The sequence below is a fragment of the Gorilla gorilla genome, chromosome 9 (assembly GCF_029281585.2).
Source record: "Gorilla gorilla gorilla isolate KB3781 chromosome 9, NHGRI_mGorGor1-v2.1_pri, whole genome shotgun sequence".
In the NCBI taxonomy this organism is placed as follows: Eukaryota; Metazoa; Chordata; class Mammalia; order Primates; family Hominidae; genus Gorilla; species Gorilla gorilla.
This window is the reverse complement of record NC_073233.2, coordinates 17,635,215-17,648,086: the sequence shown is the minus strand read 5'-3', so window position 1 is coordinate 17,648,086 and position 12,872 is coordinate 17,635,215. Positions and strand designations below refer to the sequence as shown.

General features: G+C 54.4%; 1 long non-coding RNA gene across 1 annotated transcript; it reads left to right on the top strand.

Annotated features, from left to right (window-relative positions):
• Positions 1-9,919: 9,919 nt before the first annotated feature.
• Positions 9,920-12,429, top strand: LOC129525587 (uncharacterized). Its single transcript, XR_008669984.2, has 2 exons — positions 9,920-10,434; positions 11,605-12,429. It is a non-coding gene; the product is annotated as an uncharacterized lncRNA (long non-coding RNA).
• The last annotated feature ends 443 nt before the right edge of the window (positions 12,430-12,872 follow it).

The window sequence follows — 12,872 nt, the reverse complement described above, 5'->3', positions numbered from 1 at the left end:
CACGCAGAGAGACACACGCAGAGAGAGAGAGACACACGCAGAGAGAGAGAGACACACGCAGAGAGAGAGAGACACACGCAGAGAGAGAGAGAGACACACGCAGAGAGAGACACACGCAGAGAGAGACACACGCAGAGAGAGACACACGCAGAGAGACACACGCAGAGAGAGACACACGCAGAGAGAGACACACGCAGAGAGAGACACACGCAGAGAGAGACACACGCAGAGAGAGAGAGAGAGACACACGCAGAGAGAGACACACGCAGAGAGAGAGACACACGCAGAGAGAGAGACACACGCAGAGAGAGAGAGACACACGCAGAGAGACACACGCAGAGAGAGAGACACACGCAGAGAGAGAGAGACACACGCAGAGAGAGAGAGACACACGCAGAGAGAGAGAGACACACGCAGAGAGAGAGACACACGCAGAGAGAGACACACACGCAGAGAGAGACACACGCAGAGAGAGACACACACGCAGAGAGAGACACACGCAGAGAGAGACACACGCAGAGAGAGACACACGCAGAGAGAGACACACGCAGAGAGAGACACACGCAGAGAGAGACACACGCAGAGAGAGACACACGCAGAGAGAGACACACGCAGAGAGACACACGCAGAGAGACACACGCAGAGAGAGACACACGCAGAGAGACACACGCAGAGAGAGACACACGCAGAGAGAGAGAGACACACGCAGAGAGAGACACACGCAGAGAGAGAGACACACACGCAGAGAGACACACGCAGAGAGAGAGAGACACACGCAGAGAGAGAGAGACACACGCAGAGAGAGAGAGACACACGCAGAGAGAGAGACACACGCAGAGAGAGACACACGCAGAGAGAGAGACACACGCAGAGAGAGAGAGAGACACGCAGAGAGAGACACACGCAGAGAGAGACACACACAGAGAGAGAGACACACACAGAGAGAGACACACACAGAGAGAGACACACGCAGAGAGAGACACACGCAGAGAGAGACACACGCAGAGAGAGAGAGACACACACGCAGAGAGACACACGCAGAGAGAGAGAGAGACACGCAGAGAGAGAGAGAGACACACGCAGAGAGAGAGAGAGAGACACACGCAGAGAGAGAGAGAGAGACACGCAGAGAGAGACACGCAGAGAGAGACACGCAGAGAGAGACACGCAGAGAGAGACACACGCAGAGAGAGACACACGCAGAGAGAGACACACGCAGAGAGAGACACACGCAGAGAGAGACACACGCAGAGAGAGACACACGCAGAGAGAGACACACGCAGAGAGAGACACACGCAGAGAGAGACACACGCAGAGAGAGACACACGCAGAGAGAGACACACGCAGAGAGAGACACACGCAGAGAGAGAGAGACACACGCAGAGAGAGAGACACACGCAGAGAGAGAGAGACACACACAGAGAGACACACGCAGAGAGAGACACGCAGAGAGAGACACACGCAGAGAGAGACACACGCAGAGACACGCAGAGAGAGACACACGCAGAGAGAGACACACGCAGAGAGAGACACGCAGAGAGAGACACACGCAGAGAGAGAGAGACACACGCAGAGAGACACACGCAGAGAGACACACGCAGAGAGACACACGCAGAGAGAGAGAGAGACACACGCAGAGAGAGAGAGAGACACACGCAGAGAGAGAGACACACGCAGAGAGAGAGACACACGCAGAGAGAGAGACACACGCAGAGAGAGAGAGACACGCAGAGAGAGAGAGACACGCAGAGAGAGAGACACGCAGAGAGAGAGAGACACGCAGAGAGAGAGAGACACGCAGAGAGAGAGAGACACGCAGAGAGAGAGAGACACGCAGAGAGAGAGAGACACGCAGAGAGAGAGAGACACGCAGAGAGAGAGAGACACGCAGAGAGAGAGAGACACGCAGAGAGAGAGAGACACGCAGAGAGAGAGAGACACGCAGAGAGAGAGAGACACGCAGAGAGAGAGAGACACGCAGAGAGAGAGAGACACGCAGAGAGACACGCAGAGAGAGAGACACGCAGAGAGAGAGACACGCAGAGAGAGAGACACGCAGAGAGAGAGACACGCAGAGAGAGAGACACGCAGAGAGAGAGACACGCAGAGAGAGAGACACGCAGAGAGAGAGACACGCAGAGAGACACACGCAGAGAGACACACGCAGAGAGAGAGACACGCAGAGAGACACGCAGAGAGAGAGAGACACGCAGAGAGAGAGAGACACGCAGAGAGAGAGAGACACGCAGAGAGAGACACGCAGAGAGAGACACGCAGAGAGAGAGAGAGACACGCAGAGAGAGAGAGACACGCAGAGAGAGAGAGACACGCAGAGAGAGAGAGACACGCAGAGAGAGAGAGACACGCAGAGAGAGACACGCAGAGAGAGACACGCAGAGAGAGAGAGACACGCAGAGAGAGAGACACGCAGAGAGAGAGACACGCAGAGAGAGAGACACGCAGAGAGAGAGAGAGACACGCAGAGAGAGAGAGAGACACGCAGAGAGAGAGAGAGACACGCAGAGAGAGAGAGAGACACGCAGAGAGAGAGAGAGACACGCAGAGAGAGAGAGAGACACGCAGAGAGAGAGAGAGACACGCAGAGAGAGAGAGACACGCAGAGAGAGACACGCAGAGAGAGACACGCAGAGAGAGACACGCAGAGAGAGAGAGACACGCAGAGAGAGAGAGACACGCAGAGAGAGAGAGACACGCAGAGAGAGAGAGACACGCAGAGAGAGAGAGACACGCAGAGAGAGACACGCAGAGAGAGACACGCAGAGAGAGACACGCAGAGAGAGACACACGCAGAGAGAGAGAGACACGCAGAGAGAGAGAGACACGCAGAGAGAGAGAGACACGCAGAGAGAGAGACACGCAGAGAGAGAGACACGCAGAGAGAGAGACACGCAGAGAGAGACACGCAGAGAGAGACACGCAGAGAGAGAGACACGCAGAGAGAGAGACACGCAGAGAGAGAGACACGCAGAGAGAGAGACACGCAGAGAGAGAGACACGCAGAGAGAGAGACACGCAGAGAGAGAGACACGCAGAGAGAGAGACACGCAGAGAGAGAGACACGCAGAGAGAGAGAGAGACACGCAGAGAGAGAGAGAGACACGCAGAGAGAGAGAGAGACACGCAGAGAGAGAGAGAGACACGCAGAGAGAGAGAGAGACACGCAGAGAGAGAGAGACACGCAGAGAGAGAGAGACACGCAGAGAGAGAGAGACACGCAGAGAGAGACACGCAGAGAGAGAGAGACACGCAGAGAGAGAGAGACACGCAGAGAGAGAGAGACACGCAGAGAGAGAGAGACACGCAGAGAGAGAGAGACACGCAGAGAGAGAGAGACACGCAGAGAGAGAGAGACACGCAGAGAGAGAGAGACACGCAGAGAGAGAGAGACACGCAGAGAGAGAGAGACACGCAGAGAGAGAGAGACACGCAGAGAGAGAGAGACACGCAGAGAGAGAGAGACACGCAGAGAGAGAGAGACACGCAGAGAGAGAGAGACACGCAGAGAGAGAGAGACACGCAGAGAGAGAGAGAGACGCAGAGAGAGAGAGACGCAGAGAGAGAGAGACGCAGAGAGAGAGAGACGCAGAGAGAGAGAGACGCAGAGAGAGAGAGACGCAGAGAGAGAGAGACGCAGAGAGAGAGAGACGCAGAGAGAGAGAGACGCAGAGAGAGAGAGACACGCAGAGAGAGAGAGACACGCAGAGAGAGAGAGACACGCAGAGAGAGAGACACGCAGAGAGAGAGACACGCAGAGAGAGAGACACGCAGAGAGAGAGACACGCAGAGAGAGAGACACGCAGAGAGAGAGACACGCAGAGAGAGAGACACGCAGAGAGAGAGACACGCAGAGAGAGAGACACGCAGAGAGAGAGACACGCAGAGAGAGAGACACGCAGAGAGAGAGACACGCAGAGAGAGAGACACGCAGAGAGAGAGACACGCAGAGAGAGAGACACGCAGAGAGACACACGCAGAGAGAGAGACACGCAGAGAGAGAGACACGCAGAGAGAGAGACACGCAGAGAGAGAGACACGCAGAGAGAGAGACACGCAGAGAGAGAGACACGCAGAGAGAGAGACACGCAGAGAGAGAGACACGCAGAGAGAGAGACACGCAGAGAGAGACACGCAGAGAGACAGGCAGAGAGAGAGAGACACGCAGAGAGAGAGAGACACGCAGAGAGAGAGAGACACGCAGAGAGAGAGAGACACGCAGAGAGAGAGAGACACGCAGAGAGAGAGAGACACGCAGAGAGAGACACGCAGAGAGAGAGAGACACGCAGAGAGAGAGAGACACGCAGAGAGAGAGAGACACGCAGAGAGAGAGAGACACGCAGAGAGAGAGACACGCAGAGAGAGAGAGACACGCAGAGAGAGAGAGACACGCAGAGAGAGAGAGACACGCAGAGAGAGAGAGACACGCAGAGAGAGAGAGACACGCAGAGAGAGAGAGACACGCAGAGAGAGAGAGACACGCAGAGAGAGAGAGACACGCAGAGAGAGAGAGACGCAGAGAGAGAGAGACACGCAGAGACACACGCAGAGACGGAGAGACACACGCAGAGACGGAGAGAGAGACGCAGAGACGGAGAGAGAGAGACGCAGAGACGGAGAGAGAGAGACGCAGAGACGGAGAGAGAGAGACGCAGAGACGGAGAGAGAGAGACGCAGAGACGGAGAGAGAGAGACGCAGAGACGGAGAGAGAGAGACGCAGAGACGGAGAGAGAGAGACGCAGAGACGGAGAGAGAGAGACACACAGACGGAGAGAGAGAGACACACAGACGGAGAGAGAGAGACACACAGACGGAGAGAGAGAGACACAGAGACGGAGAGAGAGAGACACAGAGACGGAGAGAGAGACACAGAGACGGAGAGAGAGAGACACACAGACGGAGAGAGAGAGACACAGAGACGGAGAGAGAGAGACACAGAGACGGAGAGAGAGAGACACAGAGACGGAGGGGGAGAGACACAGAGACGGAGGGGGAGAGAGACACAGAGACGGAGGGGGAGAGAGACACAGAGACGGGGAGAGACACAGAGACGGGGAGAGACACAGAGACGGGGAGAGACACAGAGACGGGGAGAGACACAGAGACGGGGAGAGACACAGAGACGGGGAGAGACACAGAGACGGGGAGAGACACAGAGACGGGGAGAGACACAGAGACGGGGAGAGACACAGAGACGGGGAGAGACACAGAGACGGGGAGAGACACAGAGACGGGGAGAGACACAGAGACGGGGAGAGACACAGAGACGGGGAGAGACACAGAGACGGGGAGAGACACACGGGGGGGAGAGACACACGGGGGGGGAGAGACACACGGGGGGGGAGAGACAGACACACACGGGGGGGGAGAGACAGACACACACGGGGGGGGAGAGACAGACACACACGGGGGGGGAGAGACAGACACACACGGGGGGGGAGAGACAGACACACACGGGGGGGGAGAGACAGACACACACGGGGGGGGAGAGACAGACACACACGGGGGGGGAGAGACAGACACACACGGGGGGGGAGAGACAGACACACACGGGGGGGGAGAGACAGACACACACGGGGGGGGAGAGACAGACACACGGGGGGGGAGAGACAGACACACACGGAGGGGGGGGAGAGACAGACACACACGGGGGGGGGAGAGACAGACACACACGGAGGGGGGGGAGAGACAGACACACACGGAGGGGGAGGAGAGACAGACACACACGGAGGGGGGGGGAGAGACAGACACACACGGAGGGGGGGGGAGAGACAGACACACACGGAGGGGGGGGAGAGACAGACACACACGGGGGGGGGAGAGACAGACACACACGGAGGGGGGGAGAGACAGACACACACGGAGGGGGGGAGAGACAGACACACACGGAGGGGGGGAGAGACAGACACACACGGAACGGGGGAGAGAGAGAGACACACGGAACGGGGGAGAGAGAGACACACGGAAGCGGGGAGAGAGAGACACACACGGAGGGGGGGAGAGAGAGACACACACGGAGGGGGGGAGAGAGAGACACACACGGAGGGGGGGAGAGAGAGACACACACGGAGGGGGGGAGAGAGAGAGACACACGGAGGGGGGGAGAGAGAGAGACACACGGAGGGGGGGAGAGAGAGAGACACACGGAGGGGGGGAGAGAGAGAGACACACGGAGGGGGGGAGAGAGAGAGACACACGGAGGGGGGGAGAGAGAGAGACACACGGAGGGGGGGAGAGAGAGAGACACACGGAGGGGGGGAGAGACAGAGACACACGGGGGGGGAGAGACAGAGACACACGGAGGGGGGGAGAGAGAGAGACAGAGACACACGGAGGGGGGGAGAGAGAGAGACACACGGAGGGGGGAGAGAGAGACACACGGAAGGGGGGGAGAGAGAGACACACGGAGGGGGGGAGAGAGAGAGACACACGGAACGGGGGAGAGAGAGAGACACACGGAACGGGGGAGAGAGAGACACACGGAAGCGGGGAGAGAGAGACACACACGGAGGGGGGAGAGAGAGACACACACGGAGGGGGGAGAGAGAGACACACACGGAGGGGGGAGAGAGAGACACACACGGAGGGGGGAGAGAGAGACACACGGAGGGGGGGAGAGAGAGAGACACACGGAGGGGGGGAGAGAGAGAGACACACGGAGGGGGGGAGAGAGAGACACACGGAGGGGGGGAGAGAGAGAGACACACGGAGGGGGGGAGAGAGAGAGACACACGGAGGGGGGGAGAGAGAGAGACACACGGAGGGGGGGAGAGAGAGAGACACACGGAGGGGGGGAGAGAGAGAGACACACGGAGGGGGGGAGAGAGAGAGACACACGGAGGGGGGGAGAGAGAGAGACACACGGAGGGGGGGAGAGAGAGAGACAGACACACGGAAGGGGGGAGAGAGAGAGACACACGGAAGGGGGAGAGAGAGAGACACACGGAAGGGGGAGAGAGAGAGACACACGGAAGGGGGAGAGAGAGAGACACACGGAAGGGGGAGAGAGAGAGACACACGGAAGGGGGGGAGAGAGAGAGACACACGGAAGTGGGGGAGAGAGAGAGACACACGGAACGGGGGGAGAGAGAGAGACACACGGAACGGGGGAGAGAGAGAGACACACGGAACGGGGGAGAGAGAGACACACGGAAGCGGGGAGAGAGAGACACACACGGAAGCGGGGAGAGAGAGACACACACGGAAGGGGGGAGAGAGAGACACACACGGAAGGGGGGAGAGAGAGACACACACGGAAGGGGGGAGAGAGAGACACACACGGGGGGGGAGAGAGAGACACACACGGGGGGGGAGAGAGAGAGACACACACGGGGGGAGAGAGAGAGAGACACACACGGGGGGGGAGAGAGAGACACACACGGGGGGGGGAGAGAGAGACACACACGGGGGGGGAGAGAGAGACACACACGGGGGGGAGAGAGAGACACACACGGGGGGGGAGAGAGAGACACACACGGGGGGGGAGAGAGAGAGACACACGGGGGGGGAGAGAGAAAGACACACGGAAGGGGGCAGAGAGAGACACACACGCGGAAGGGGGCAGAGAGAGACACACACGCGGAAGGGGGCAGAGAGAGACACACGCGGAAGGGGGCAGAGAGAGACACACACGCGGAAGGGGGCAGAGAGAGACACACACGCGGAAGGGGGCAGAGAGAGACACACACGCGGAAGGGGGCAGAGAGAGACACACACGCGGAAGGGGGCAGAGAGAGACACACACGCGGAAGGGGGCAGAGAGAGACACACACGCGGAAGGGGGCAGAGAGAGACACACACGCGGAAGGGGGCAGAGAGAGACACACACGCGGAAGGGGGCAGAGAGAGACACACACGCGGAAGGGGGCAGAGAGAGACACACACGCGGAAGGGGGCAGAGAGAGACACACACGCGGAAGGGGGCAGAGAGAGACACACACGCGGAAGGGGGCAGAGAGAGACACACACGCGGAAGGGGGCAGAGAGAGACACACACGCGGAAGGGGGCAGAGAGAGACACACACGCGGAAGGGGGCAGAGAGAGACACACACGCGGAAGGGGGCAGAGAGAGACACACACGCGGAAGGGGGCAGAGAGAGACACACACGCGGAAGGGGGCAGAGAGACACACACGCGGAAGGGGGCAGAGAGACACACACGCGGAAGGGGGCAGAGAGACACACACGCGGAAGGGGGCAGAGAGACACACACGCGGAAGGGGGCAGAGAGAGACACGCGGAAGGGGGCAGAGAGAGACACGCGGAAGGGGGCAGAGAGAGACACGCGGAAGGGGGGAGAGAGAGACACGCGGAAGGGGGGAGAGAGAGACGCACGCAGAGAGACGCACGCAGAGAGACGCACGCAGAGAGACGCACGCAGAGAGACGCACGCAGAGAGACGCACGCAGAGACGCACGCAGAGACGCACGCAGAGACGCACGCAGAGACGCACGCAGAGACGCACGCAGAGACGCACGCAGAGACACGCAGAGACACGCAGAGACACGCAGAGACACGCAGAGACAGAGAGAGACAGAGAGAGACAGAGAGAGACAGAGAGAGACACAGAGAGACACAGAGAGACACAGAGAGAGACACAGAGAGAGACACAGAGAGAGACACAGAGAGAGACACAGAGAGAGACACAGAGAGAGACACAGAGAGAGACACAGAGAGAGACACAGAGAGAGAGAAAGAGACATCCTTTACAGAAAGGTACAGAGGATTGTAAGACATGGCAGGCAGGCCTGAAATGACCCCCTGGGTGTCACAGTAACAGGGTATGGGCATCACTCATCCTCTGCCAGATCCAGCTAACTTAGGTTCTCCTACCAGAGGGTAAACAGTAGAGCCCAGGATCTGCTGCCTGCAGAAACAGGCTTGCTGACCTGCAATTTTCTTTCCTGATTTGATGAAGGCCAAATATTTAACATTAGTGCTTACAATACGTATAGTAGTTAGGGAGTTCTGGCTCTGAAGTCACTGCTTGCCTTTGAATCCTGGCTCTGCCCTTACTAGACAAACTATCCAACCTCTTTGTGCCTTAGTTTCCTCATATACAAAATGGAAGGAATGAGTATAGATCTCTCATGGAATCATTATGAGTTTTAAATGAGATAATATATATACAGTGCATGAGAGAGTGCTTGCATATAAAAATCCCTTAGAAACACGCATTATTACTAACATTTATGTTGGCTTATGGATATAACTATAATCCAGACAGTATGTTAAATGCATACATCTTCACATTTATGTTGTGATCTCTGTAACATTAATATGTTCTTTCTATAGACAAAGAAACAGATATAGAAAATGACTCTACCAAAGGCACCCAAGCTGATTTCTCCAGGAACTCTTTCAAGTGAGAAATATTTTTTCCCTCATCTGGGTCCCTGCCACACTGTGTAACATCTCCATGATGATGCTTACTGAACTGTACTGTAATGAACTTTATTATTTTCTCCTTCCCGTTAGACTAGTAGTTGACAAACTACAGCCTTTGGACCAAACTTGATTTTTAAAGAAAAATTGGAACACAGCCGTGGCCATTTAAAGCGACAGCGGCAGAGCCGAGTAATTGCAACAGACTATATGGCTCACAAAGCTAAAAATACTGAATCTCTGACCCTTTAAAGTCTGCCAACCACTGCATTAGACTTTGAGACTAAAAATACAAAAAAAATAGCCAGGCATGGTGGCAAGCACCTGTAATCCCAGCTACTTGGGAGGCTGAGGCAGGACAATCACTTGAACCCTGAAGGCAGAGGTTGCAATGAGCCGAGATCATGCCATTGCACTCCAGCCTGGGCAACAAGAGTGAGACCCTGCTGCAAAAAATAAAAAATAAATAAATAAATAAATAAATAAATAAATCCCAAGTAAAGAAATGAGTGAAAACGTGGCAGACTTGAATGGCTGCCACTTCTCAAGGAACAACTGCCCCAGGGGCCCAGGTGTCAGAGTTTTGAGCTCCATCCAGATTCTTAGAATCCCCTCAGCTCTGTGATGCTGCCAATTGTGTAGGGGTCCCCACAGGTGACTCTGAGACAGAACTAGTATCAACTCTCCACATTATCACCCCAGCACCTCTCACAGCCTCCTGAAAGAGAGGACCATCATCTTCTTATAAGAAAACCCCTCTTAAATCCTCACTTGTGGAATGGAAAAGTTGCTAGAGATGGTTCAGAGGGCCTTTCCCACCTCCTTTTTTGCCCACTGTTTCCTGACTCTTGTTGCTATGGCTTTCCTTGGAATCTCCAATGCGTTCAATCAGAAGTTGCCTTTCTGCCTGAGGCAGGATGTCCCATGACCACTTTAGCCTCTTGTTGGAAAACAATGAAGAAAATAGCTACCATTAATGGAGCTCCTGCTCTGTGCCAGGGACTGTGCCGTGTACTTCACTCTGAGAAGCAAGGTAGGCTTTATCATCCCCGTGGACAGATGAGGAAACTGAGCCTCTTGGGGGTGTAGACACTTGCCCAAGGTCACACAGCATGTTAAATTCTGGAGGTGAGATGGAAACCCATTATTTCCTCTATTCTCACGTCCCTGACCTGCTTCACCAGGGACCCAAAACCAGTCACTGGAACAGTGTTGGAACTCGATTTTTTGATCTTTGAATCGAAGTATTTTAACTGTATCCACCTGACCTGGCTGGGTTCATGACAAATAAGGTATCACTTATTTGAAATGCATTAGCTGTTTACTTGCCCTGCATCCAGCTGTATGCTGGATACTATGCACAGGGTACACCAAGCAGTTTTACCTCTCAGGGACCTCACAGTCTAATAACAGGAAGTAACAAGCACTATCCCTAAGCCAGTGAATGAAGGGGCTCCCAGTGGGCGGGGCTATGAGTGTGCAGGGCTGAGTGGGCGGGGCTCCAGGCTCCACCTACCCCTCCAAGTTAGCTACCCGTCATCTCTGCCCATACACTGAGTGAGGTTCCATATAGGAATCCCTTTGAACAAAAATTTCCTTTGCTAACTAAGTTTGAAAAACTTCCACACTAAGGGATGAACAAAGCAGGAAGAACAGTGCTGATGCCATCACCATCTTAAAAATAGGCTTTTTCAAGAAATCATGTTCTCTCAGAAGTTCAGAGAACAACTCCTAAATACAGTCCTGGAGCGGTTTTCATCTCAGAGGACAATTAACCTTTGCAATTAGCTTCATCAACAGGAACTTAATAGCAAATATTTGGTTGCTTAGCAACAAGGAAGCAGCCGCCAGTGGGACTGCAGTTATTTTTGTGGTTCAAGTCTCCTGGGGTTGCAGGCTGAGGAAATGCTGAGCTGGATTTCCAGATTCTGCAAAGCCCTTTGACCAAATGTCCTCTCCCCTGAAGGCCCTGTCAGTGACCTAAGGGGCGAGTGACCCTGACCAGTGGGGACCCAGCCCTCAGCAGTGACTGGAAGGAGAGTGCCAGCATCTGAGCACCCTCATAAGCCTCAGAACAGCCTGAGGGTACCCAGGCCAGGAGGTGATACTCTGCTTCACCCTCTAGAGATGTGTGGCCTGGGAAAGCCAGGGCCTGCAGAATCCCTACTGCTGGGTGACTTTCTTTTCTTTCTCATTTCCACAGGGCCCTGCTTATCCCCATTTGAAATGGGAAAAAGCCTCTGATTAAACCGCTTGCCCAAGTCTCCTGGCAGTAAGTGGTGGAGCAGGATTTCGTCCCAGCCTCATGCTGTTTCCACATCCCCACAGTGGCCCCAGGCTGTGCTCCTTCCCTGGACCTGAGCTTCACTATTGGACCACAGGAGCCTCTCGGATCCATCCCAGCCTGGCACGTCTAGATCCTGCCTCCCAACGCAGGCTTCTGAGATGTTCACTTGAATCTCTCACCATGGACATTACCCAAACATTACCTAATGTTTTCCAGAGAGAAGAATCCTATTTCTTTCTGTGTTTTAGATTCCAAACCAAAAAGGGACATAATTGTGTGGTGAAAATAACAAGGGACTTCAAATCAGAAAACCCAGGCTCAGATCCTGGCTCTAATATTTACCAGTCATGTCATTTTAGGGTTACAGCCTTTCCAAATACCTTTCCCCTAATCTGTAAAGTGGAGATCATAATAACTACCTCAGCAGGATGCTACAAAGACCAAGTGAGAAGCCTGGCATCTGGCAGGTACTCAAGAAACAAAAATACAAGCCCACAAAACAAAAACCACCACAAGACACTTCATGCCTCTGTCCTCCTAGTTTCTATGGAGAGGTATAAGACTTTTGTCTCTACCTCATTTCATTTTCAAGGACTTCCCACTAAAAAGTGAACCAGAGATGCTCTAGACAAAGTTAAGTTCCAGAGACCTCTCAGTATATGTATGACTAAACCCAAACAAATAACTTGAAGAAAATGTTCTCTTTTTCAATGAAATAAAAGTAATTCCCATTCAGACAGATCTGGTTAGAATTGTGACTATCTCATAGCAGCTCTGTGACTTCGGCAAACACTCCGTAGCCACCGTGACATCCTCGGTTTTAACACATGCAGGAAAGCAATGTTTCCCTAATAAGGTTCTGGCAAGAATTAAATTTAAAAACTTACATGAAAGAGCCCATTCCAGTGCCTGGCTCTAGCTCACATAAATTTGTTATGTCTGAATCAGGCCAGGTCAGGCCATATTTGTTATGTCTGAATCCGTTTGACGAACACTTCCGTTACCAGTTTCTGTTGTGACTGTCCTTTGAAATTCCTATCAGTTTATTTTTACCTAATTACTCATATCTACACTGTTTCAGTATCAGCTTTAGGAAAGAGCACATCCGCTTCTATTTTCAAACAAATACACAGAAAAAAACGTAATTGCAGCCCCAATTTCTTTGACACGCTGAAAGTGCTGCA